This window comes from Macaca thibetana, chromosome 14, assembly GCF_024542745.1.
Source record: "Macaca thibetana thibetana isolate TM-01 chromosome 14, ASM2454274v1, whole genome shotgun sequence".
Lineage (NCBI taxonomy): Eukaryota > Metazoa > Chordata > Mammalia > Primates > Cercopithecidae > Macaca > Macaca thibetana.
In genome coordinates this window covers 41,468,922-41,480,476 of record NC_065591.1, presented here as the reverse complement: position 1 = coordinate 41,480,476, position 11,555 = coordinate 41,468,922, and positions in this window count along the sequence as shown.

Sequence of the window (11,555 nt, the reverse complement as noted above, 5' to 3'; positions counted from 1 at the left end):
AGCCTGAAAATTCAAAAAACCAGAATGCCTTTTCTCCTCCAAAGGATCACAACTCCTTACCAGCAAGGGAACAAAACTGAATGGAGAATGAGTTTGCCAAATTGACAGAAGTAGGCTTCAGAAGGAAATAACAAACTCCTCCAAGCTAAAGGAGCATGTTCTATCCCAATGCAAGGAAGCTAAGAAACTTAATAAAAGATTAGACAAATTGATAACTAGAAAAACCACTTTAGAGAAGAACATAAATGACCTGATGGAGCTGAAAAACACAGCACAGGAAGTTGGTGAAGCATACACAAGTATCAATAGCCGAATCGATCAAGCAGAAGAAAGGATATCAGAGATCGAAGATCAACTTAACGAAATAAAGCATGAATACAAGATTAGAGAAAAAAGAATGAAAGGGAATAAAAAAAGCCTCCAAGAAATATGGGACTATATGAAAAGACCAAACCTACATTTGATTGGTTACATGAAAGCGACAGGGAGAATGGAACTAAGTTGGAAAACACACTTCAGGGTATTATCCAGGAGAACTTCTGCAACCTAGCAATAATGGCCATCATTCAAATTCAGGAATTAGAAAGAACACCACAAAGATACTCCTTGAAAATAGCAACCCTGAGACACATAATCATCATATTCACCAAGAGTAAAATGAAGGAAAAAATGTTAAGGGCAGCCAGAGAGAAAGGTTGGGTTAATCACAAAGGGAAGTCCATCAGACTCACAGTGGCTATCTCTTCAGAAACCTTACAAGCCAGAAGAGAGTTGGGGGCCAATATTCAACATTCTTGTGAAATGAATTTTCAACCAATAATTTCATATCCAGCCAAACTAAGTTTCATAGGCAAAAGAGAAAGAAAATGTTTTCCAGACGAGCAAATGCTGAGAGATTTTGTCACCACCAGGCCTGCCTTACAGGAGTTCCTGAAGGAAGGACTAAATATGGAAAAGAAAATTGGTACAAGCCACTGCAAAAACAAACCAAAATATAAATACTATCAACGCTGTGAATAAACTGCATCAACCAATGGGCAAAGTAATCAGCTAGCATCATGATGACAGGATCAAATTCACACTTAACAAACAATATTAACCTTAAACATAAATGAGCTAAATGCTCCAATTAAAGGACACAGACTGGCAAATTGGATAAAGAGTCAAGACCCATCCGTGTGCTCTATCCAGAAGACCCATCTCATGTGCAAAGACACACATAGGCTCAAAATTAAGGGATAGAGGAAGACTTACCAAGCACATGGAAAGCACAAAAAACTGGACCCTGATAAAACTAGACTCTGATAAAACAGACTTTAAATCAACAAAGCCCAAAAAGACAAAGAAGGGCATTACATAATGGTAAATGATCAATGCAGCAAGAAGAGTTAACTATCCTAAATATATATGCACTCAATACAGGAGCACTGAGATTCATAAAGCAAGTTCTTAGAGACCTACAAAAAGACTTAAGACTCCCACATAATAATAGTGGGAGACTTTAACACCCCACTGTCAATATTAGACAGATCAACTAGACAGAAAATTAACAAGGATATTCAGGACTTTAATTCAGCTCTGGAACAAACAGGCCTAATACACATCTACAGAACTCTCCACCCTAAATCAACAGAATATGCATTCTTCTCAGCACCACATAGCACTTATTCTAAAATCGACCCCATACTTGGAAGTAAAATACTCCTTGGTAAATGGAAAATAATGGAAATCATAACAAACAGTCTCTCAGACCACAGTGCAATCAAATTAGAGCTCAGGATTAAGGAACTCACTAAAACACAACTACATGGAAACTGAACAACCTGCTCCTGAATGACTACTGGGTAAATAACAAAATTAAGGCAGAAATAAATAAGTTCTTTGCAACCAATGAGAACAAAGACACAATGTACTAGTATCACTGGGGCACAGCTAAAGCAATGTTTAGAGGGGAATTTTATAGCATTAAATGCCCACAAGAGAGAGGAGAAAAGGTCTAAAATAGACACCCTAATATGATAATTAAAAGAACTAGAGAAGCAAGAGCAAACAAATTCAAAAGCTAGCAGAAGACAAGAAATAACCAAGATCAGAGAAGAACTGAAGGAGATAGAGACACGAAAATCCCTTCAAAAAATCAATGGATCTAGGAGATCTTTTTTTTTTTTTTTTTGAAAAGATTAACAAAATAGATAGACCACTACCCAGACTAATAAAGAAGAAAAGAGAGAAGAATCAAATAGACACAATAAAAAATGATAAAGGGGAGATCATCACTGATCCAACAGAAACACAAACCACCATCAGAGAATACTGTAAATACCTCTACGCAAATAAACCAAGGAATCCGGAAGAAATGGATAAATTCCTGTATACATATATCCTCCCAAGACTAAACCAGGAAGAAATCAAATCCCTGAATAGACCAATAACAAGTTCTGAAATGTAGGCAGTAATTAATAGCCTACCAACTAAAAAAAGTCCAGGACCAGAAGGATTCACAGCCAAATTTGACTAGAGGTATAAAGAGGGGCTGGTACCATTCCTTGTAAAACTATTATACACAATAGAAAAAGAGGGACTCATCCCTAACTCATTTTATGGTGCCAGCATCATCTTGATACCAAAACCTGGCAGAGACACAACCAAAAAAGAAAATTTCAGGCCAATGTCCCTCATGAACACTGATGTGAAAATCATCAATAAAATACTGGCAAAACAAATCCAGAAGCACATCAAAAACTTAACCATCATGATCAAGTTGGCTTCATCCTTGGGATGCAAGGCTGGTTCACCATACACAAATCAATAAATGTAATCTATCACATAAACAGAACCAATGACAAAAACCACATAATTATCTCAACGGATGCAGAAATGGCCTTTGATAAAATTCAGCACCCCTTCATGCTGAAAACAGTCAATAAACCATGTATGTATAGAATATTTGACAAAATAATAAGAGGTATTTATGACAAACCCACAGCCAATATCAGACTGAATGGACAAAAGCTGGAAACATTCCATTTGAAAACTGGCACAAGACAAGGATGACCTCTCTCACCACTCCTATTCAACATAGTATTGGAAGTTCTGGCCAGGGCATTCAAGCGAGAGAAAGAAATAGAAATAGAAAGATAGGAAGTCAAATTATCTCTTTTTGCAGATGACATGTTTGTATATTTAGAAAATGCCATCATCTGAGCCCAAAAACTTCTTAAGCTGATAAACAGGTTCAGCAAAGTCTCAGGATACAAAATCAATGTGCAAAAATCACAAGCGTTCCTGTACACCAATAACAGACAAATAGAGAGCCAAATCATGAGTGAACTCCCATTCACAATTGCTACAAAGAGAATAAAATACCTAAGAATACAACTTACAAGGGATTTGAAGGACCTCTTCAAGGAGAACTACAAACCGCTGCTCAAGGAAATAAGAGAGGACACAAACAAATGGAAAAATATTCCATGCTGATGGATAGGAAGAATCAATATTATGAAAATGGCCTACTGCCCAAAGTAATTCATGTATTCAATGTCATTTCCATCAAGCTACCATTGACTTTCCTCACAGAATTAGTAAAAACTACTTTAAGTTTTATATAGGTGGCCGGGTGTGGTGGTTCATGCCCTAACCACTGCACTTTGGGAGTCCAGGGCGGGCGGATCACAAGGTCAGGAGTTTGAGACCAGCCTGGCCAATATAGTGAAACCCCGTCTCTACTAAAAATACAAAAATTAGCCAGGTGTGGTGGTGGGTGCCTGTAGTCCCAGCTACTCAGGAGGCTGAGACAGGAGAATCGCTTGATCCCAAGAGGAGGAGGTTCCAGTGAGCCGAGATCACACCACAGCACTCCAGCCTGGGTGACAGAGCGAGACTCCATCTCAAGAAAAAAAAAAAAGTTTTGTGTGGATCCAAAAAAGAGCCCGTATAGCCAAGACAATCCTAAGCAAAAAGAAAGATGGAGGCATCATGCTACCTGATCTCAAGCTATACTACAATGCTGCTGTAAGCAAGACAGCATGGTACTGGTACCAAAAAAAGATATATAGACCAATGGAATAGAACAGAGGCCTCAGAAATAACACCTAGAACTACCTGATCTTTGACAAACATAACAAAAATAAGCAATGGTGACAGGATTCCCATTTAATAAATGGTGTTGGGAAAACTGGATAGCCATATACAGAAAACTGAAACTGGACCCCTCCCTTACAACTTATACAAAAATTAGCTCAAGATGGATTAAAGATTTAAATGGAAGACCTAAAACCACAAAAACTCTAGAAGAAAACCTAGGCAATACCATTCAGGACATAGGCATGGACAAAGACTTCATGACTTAAAACACCAAAAGCGATTGCAACAAAAGCCAAAATAGACAAATGGGATCTAAGTAAACTAAAGAGCTTCTGCACAGCAAAAGAAATCATCATCAGGGTGAACAGGCACCCTACAGAATGGGAGAAAAATTTTGCAAACTGTCCATCTGACAAAGGGCTAATACCCAGAATCTATAAGGAACTTAAACAAATTTACAAGAAAAACAAACAAACAACCTCATCAAAAAGTGGGTGATGAAACAGACACTTCTCAAAAAAAGACACTTATGTGGCCAACAAACACATGAAAAAATTCTGTATTCTTATGTATTTTTCATCTTCTTGTTTTATTGATTACCAAAAGAGGAAGATAAAAATCCCCAACTATGCATTAATAACTTAGTACTGTCAATTTTTTCAAAATGTTTTCTGAAATACTTTCTGTGGGACAAATATTTTTAGATTGTTTTCTTGATGAGTTGATCATTTTACCATTATGACAGAAACTTTTCTTCCCTCTAGGACAGTTACTTACTTTATGTATTTCCTCCAATCAGCTCCAGGTATTAAACAGACTCTTGTTGCTTAGAGATGGTGCATGGTGCACTAAGGTAGGATGAAAAGGTTCCTAATGTGTATCTCTGGGAGGAAAGTCAGAGGGCAAAGGGTGGCATGAATCCTTTGAGTTTTTTTTTTTTTTTTTTTTTTTTGCAATTTCAAGGATTTTGTATGTGTATATTTTTCTAGGCAGATCTACTTTTTCTCCAGAAAACCTCTGATTTTCCTACACTAAAAAAAAGTACAACTGAAGCAATATTCTTAAATCTTAAAATATAATTTATATGGGCAGTTTCTTTTAAAAATGTTTTTATAGATTTAAGAGGTACAAGTGCAGTTTTTTTACATAAATATATGGAATAGTGGTGAAATCTGGGCTTTTAGTGTAGCCGTCACCTTATAATATACATTGTACCCATTAAGTATTTTCTCATTCTTTACCCCCTCCCACTCTCTAGTCCTTCCAAGTCTCCAGTGCCTATCATTCCACACTCTCTAACCATGTGTACTTATTTAACTCCCATGATAAGTGAGAACATTGATATTTGACTTTCTGAGTTGTTTCACTTAATATAATGGCCTCCAGTTTCATCCATGTTGCTGCAAAGGATGTCATTTTATTCACTCTTTATGGCTAAGTAGTATTCCACTGTGTGTGTGTGTGTGTGTGTGAGAGAGAGAGAGAGAGAGAGAGAGCGCGAGAGCGAGCGAGATTGTTTTGCTTCATCCCCATCCAAATCTCATCTTGAATAATAGCTCCCATAATCCCCATGTGTAGTGGGAAAGACCCAGTGGGAGGTAATTGAATCATAGGGGCAGGTTTTATCATGCTGTTCTCATGATAGGGAATAAGTCTCCATGAGATCTGATGGTTTTATAAAAGGAAGTTTCTCTGCACAGGCTGTCTTGCCTGTTGCCATGTAAGATGTACCTTTGCTTCTCCTTTACCTTCCACCATGATTGTGAGAATTCCCCAGCCATGTGGAAATGTAAGTCCCTTAAACCTCTTTTTCTTTATAAATTATCCAGTCTCAGGTATTTCTTCATAGCAGTATGAAAATGGACTAATGCAATATATGACTTTTTTATCCAATCATCCATTGAGGGACACTTAGGTTGATTCCAAATCTTTGCTGTTGAGAATAGTGCTGTGATAAACATATTATTGCAAATATATTTTTGATATAATGATTTCTTTTCTTTCGGGTATAACTCAACAGGGGGATACCTGTACTGAATGGTGGTTTTACTTCTAGTTCTTCCAGAAATCTCTATACTATTTCCTATAGAGATTTATTAATTTACATTCCTACCGACAGTGTATGTTACCTTTTCTCCACATCCTCACCAACATTTGTTATTTTTTGCCTTTTTGCACATTCTAACTGGCATAAGATGGTATCTCATTGTATTGTAATTTGCATTTTTGGACGATTAGTAATGTTAAGCATTTTTACTTATATTTGTTGGTTGCTTGTATGTCTTCTTTTGAAAAATGTTCATGTCCTTTGCCCACTTTTTAAAAGAGTTGTTTTATTTTTTCTCATTAAGTTGTTTGAGTTGTGTATAGAGTCTGGATATTAATTCTTTGTTGGATGCATAGTTGGCAAATAGTTTCTCTCATTCTGGTTGTCTGTTTACTCTGTTTATTATTTTTTGGCTCTGCTGAAGGTTTTTAGTTTAACTAAATCTCATCTATCTATTTTTGCTACTGTTGCATTTATTTTCCAGGTCTTAGATATGAATTTTTGCCTAAGTCAATGTCCAGGGGAGTTTTTCCTAGGTTTTCTTCTAGGGTTTTTACAGTTGGAGGTCTTACCTTTAAGTCTTGAATCCATCTTGAGTTAGTTTCTGTATATTGTAATGATAGGGGTCCATTTTCATCCTGCATATGGCAATCCACTTTTCTCAGAAGTATTTACTAAATAGAGTGTCCTTTCCCCAGTGTATGTTTTCATCAACTTTTTCAAAGATTAGTTGGCTATAGGTGTGTGACTTTATTTCTGGATTCTCTGTTCTGTTCCATCAATTTATGTGTCTATTTTTATACCAGTACCATGCTGTTTCGGTTACTATACCCTTCTAGTGTAATTTGAAGTTAGATAATGTAATATCTCCAGTTTTATTCTTTTCACTTAGGATTGCTTTGAACATTTGTGTTCTTTTCTTCCTCCTTAAAATTGTTTAGGATTGTTTTTTCTCAGTCTGTGAAAAATAATGTTGACATTTTGACAGAAATTGCATTGAATATATAGATTGGTTTGGTCAGTATGGTCATTTTAACAATATTGACTCTTCTGATCCATGAGCATGTAATATTTTTCCATTTGTGTTGTCTACAATTTATTTCATCACTGTTTTGTAGATTTTCTTGCAGAGATCTTTTTCCTCACTGGTTATATAAATTCCCAGGTATTTTATTTTTGTGTGTGTGTGGCTATTGTAAATGAGATTGACTTCCTGATTTGGCTTTCAGCTTGATTTTTATTGATGTATAGAAATGCTACTGATATTTGTACCCTGAAACTTTACTAAATTTATTTATTAAAGCTAGGAGTCTTCTGGAAGAGTCTTTAGATTTTTCGAGATACAAGATTATATCATCAGCAAACACAGATAATTTGACTTCCTGTTTTCCAATTTGGATGTCTTTCATTTCTTTTCTTGCCTGATTGCTCTGGTTAGGACTTTTAGTACTATGGTTGGACAGGAGTGGTAAGAATGGGCATCTTTGTCTTGCTCCAATTCTTAGGAAAATATTTTTATATTTTCTCCATTCAGTATGATATTGCCTATGGATTTGTCCTATACTGTTTGTATTAATTTGAGGTGTGTTCCTTCTATCCATAGTTTGTTGAGGAATTTTATCATGAAAGGATGTTGAATTGTTTCAGATGCCTTTTCTGCATTTATTTAGATAATCATATGGTTTTTGTTTTTAATTCGGTTTATGTGATGAATCACATTTATTTATTTGCATATCTTTTTTGTTTGTTTGTTTGTTTGACACGAAGTCTCGCTCTGTCGCCCAGGCTACAGTGCAGTGGCACCATCTTGCCTCACTGCAAGATCCACCTCCCAGGTTCACACCATTCTCCTGCCTCAACCTCCTGAGTAGCTGGGACCACAAGCACCCACCACCACACCCAGCTAATTTTTTGCATTTTTAGTAGAGATGGAGTTTCACCGTGTTAGGCAAGATGGTCCCGATCTCCTGACCTTGTGATCCGCCCACCTTGGCCTCCCAAAGTGCTGGGATTACAGGCGTGAGCCACCATGCCGGGCCTATTTGCATATCTTAAACCATCTTTGCACCTCTAGAATAAATCCCACGTGATCCCAGTGTATTATCTTTTTGATGTGCTGTTGGATTTGACTTGCTAGTGCTTTGTTAAGGACTTTGACATATATGTACATCTGAAATATTGGTGTATAGTTATCTTTTTCTTGTTGTTATGTCCTTTTTTATCATTGGTATTAGGGTGATACTGATTTGTAAAATGAGTTAGCTAGGATTATTTTAGAAGAGTTTCAGTAGGATACGTACCAGTTCTTTGTGCATCTGGTAGAATTCAACCACAAATCCATCTGGTTCTCAGCATTTTCTTTTTGTGGGGAGAGTTTTATTACTGAATCAATGTAACCACTTGTAATTGATCTCTTCAGGATTCTCATTTTTTTTTTTTTCTGATTCAGTCTTGAGAGATTGTATGTTTCTAGGAATTTATTCATTTCCTCTAGTTTCTCTAACTGCAGCCACTTTGCAACTAGTGCTACTCACTACAAACTAATCTGCTTTAAAACTTTAATGCTGTTTTACTACTGAAATTTTTGTTCTACAGTTTATATCTCAGCTTTTTTTTATAGCCTCAATTAACCCTTATCTTTTGTCGAGAAAATTTAAAACACATTGAAACAAAAGATATTTTATGTATTCCCCTTTATTTATTTATTTGAATAGTAAAAATTCTATATATTCATGGTGCTTAACTTGATGTTTTGATATGTGTATATATTGTGAAATATCAAAGTAAACTACTTAATATGTGCATTACCTAACATATATAGTTCTATATAAGTTATTCTACAAAATGGGAGCTTTATGTCCACTAAAATTATTTATATTCTGAAGGCAGATGAGGTATATTTATTGTAAATTGCAAATACAATGACTGTAGATCTAGATCTTTGTAACTTTTGATTAAAGCCCAGAATTCATCAGAGGCTTGCTTTCCATTCAAAAAGAAGAACCACACAAACTTGAACTGTTTTACACCCAGGGCTCACTCTCTTTACTTCTGAATATCTTGTTATTGCCACAACCTCCTTTTTTTGAGCTAATAATTTAAAGCAAAATAATTCTTCAAAGATAGAACTTGCATGAATAGAAACATTATATAATTATACTTTGGATAAAGCAGAAGAAATACAATAGAATGAATATAAATATGAAATTTGAAAAAGGGAAAATTCTATCATATATTATGAAATGAAAATTTAGAACTTATGAATCCATATCTAAGCCACCCAGCTATCACTCAATCTAACACACTGGGTTTTCCATTTTTTATTTTGAGACAGAGGCTTGCCCTGTCACCCAGGCCGGAGTACAATAGTGCTATCTTGGCTCATTGCAAACTCTGCCTCGCGAGTTCAAGCGGTTCTCCTGCCTCAGCCTCCTAAATAGCTGGCATTGCAGGCACCCACCACCATGCCCAGCTAATTTTTGTATTTTTAGTAGAGACCAGGTTTCACCATGTTGGCCAGGCTGGTCTCAAACTCCTGACCTCGTGATCCACCTTCCTCAGCCTCCCAAAGTACTGGGATTACAGGCGTGAGCCACTGGATTGTTGGATTTACTCCAAGATTTTCTGATATGTGTCTTACCTTGCACCTAAAATCTAGATGGTTTCCACAAATGAAAAGGGATGCCTCTAATTTACATTACTTTCTCTCTATTTGCTTTTCAATACATTTAATAAAATATAGATGGTTGAAAGATAACACATTTGTTTCCCTAATATCTTTATAATTTACTCCATCTGTAGGCATTTCAATACATTCAATTGGTTCTATAAGTACCATGCAAATTTTGAATCAGCTGTTTGTTAGAATTTTGTGCTTTTTCCTGACTCTAGTGCTGAAACTTAATAATTACATGTTTATTTTTCTAGAGAAAAGAAATGCTCAAAATAGTGCACTTAGGCAGATACCTGTCAACATATGCTTAAATGTATTTTCCAAATATAATTTGTAAACATAACAGTGCAATAGTATTAAAGACAGAGGAAATAAAATTTTTAGAATTGCAAATACATTTGCCTTTTGAACATGCTATAATTTAACTGTCCCAGAAATCTTTAAAGTTTCTGGCTGTCAAAATATTAATGACAGTTAAATTCAGCAAGGAAAATAACCATAATCTTGTATTGCTGTTGTGAGTTTCTACAACACTTTAATTTAAAAGTTAATGTATTTATTTGAACAAAAAATAGCATAGTCATTCACATTAGTCAATTAGGATAGGACACATGAATTTTAGCTTATATATGAAGACTGTGATAAGTTCTTCCTCAAATTTTCTTCCATTCATTGACAATTATCCACAAACAAAATGGAAATAAAATCAAAGAAAGCTCTTTATAAAGCAAAAGCCAAATAATCAAAGCATGTCTTGCTAGTATGGTTACTGTTAAATTATTTATATGGATTCCATAGCCCTTCATCACTGTGAGCAAATTTGAAAATCACATGGTGCTAACAGTGCATCATTTTGCAAGAATAAATTAAACTTTAATTGGCTCTAATGGAAGGAACTCTTTTTTTTTCTTCTCCTTCTTCGCCTGCTCTTTCCCCTGCATCTCCTTTCTCTTCAGTTCCCCCTCATTCTCCCATGCTTTTCCTTCATTGTTCTTATATACATTTAATAAATATGTAGACTAAAGTTTGAACCAGACAAATTTACAAGAAATATTGTAGTTGTGGGCAAGAAAGTTATTTTTCCTACTGGTAAAAACTCCTGAGCTTATCAATGGCCACCAGTTAGGAGTTCAGTGGTGCCATCTCGGCTCACTGCAACCTCCACTTCTTGGGTTCATGTGATTCTCCTGATGCAGCCTCCTAAGTAGCTAGGATTACAGGCATACACTACCACACCTAGCTAATTTTTGTATTTTTAGTAGAGACGGGGTTTCACCATGTTGGTCAGGATGGTTTATCTTGAGACTTTTTAAACTTAAGTTGTTTTTGTAAAGCAATTCAATTGCCATGCCATGCTTAGTCAATGTTGAGTGTTTGTTTGTTTTTTGTGGGGGCAATGTGGAGTCGAGGCTCTTGATTCAAAAACATATTATATTACTCAATATTTTGCTACTTTTTCTTTGTTAGGCTGAAAGCTCAACATTGTTTTAAAGAAAAATGTTCATTCTAATAAGATAAATTATAGTCATTATATAATACTATCGTAACTAGAGAGATAATGGATCTTTAATATGAAATTGTATATGCTTTTCAATTTCTCCCCCCTACCACCTTTCCATTTGCAACTATGGAAGCTTCATCATTGTTGAACTTATTAGCTCATAATATTCTACATAATAAGCAATATCAGGACCCCTAGTTAAATTTTCCTTGGTTGCCCTGAAGAAAGACTCAATATTGAGCCTTCAGTAA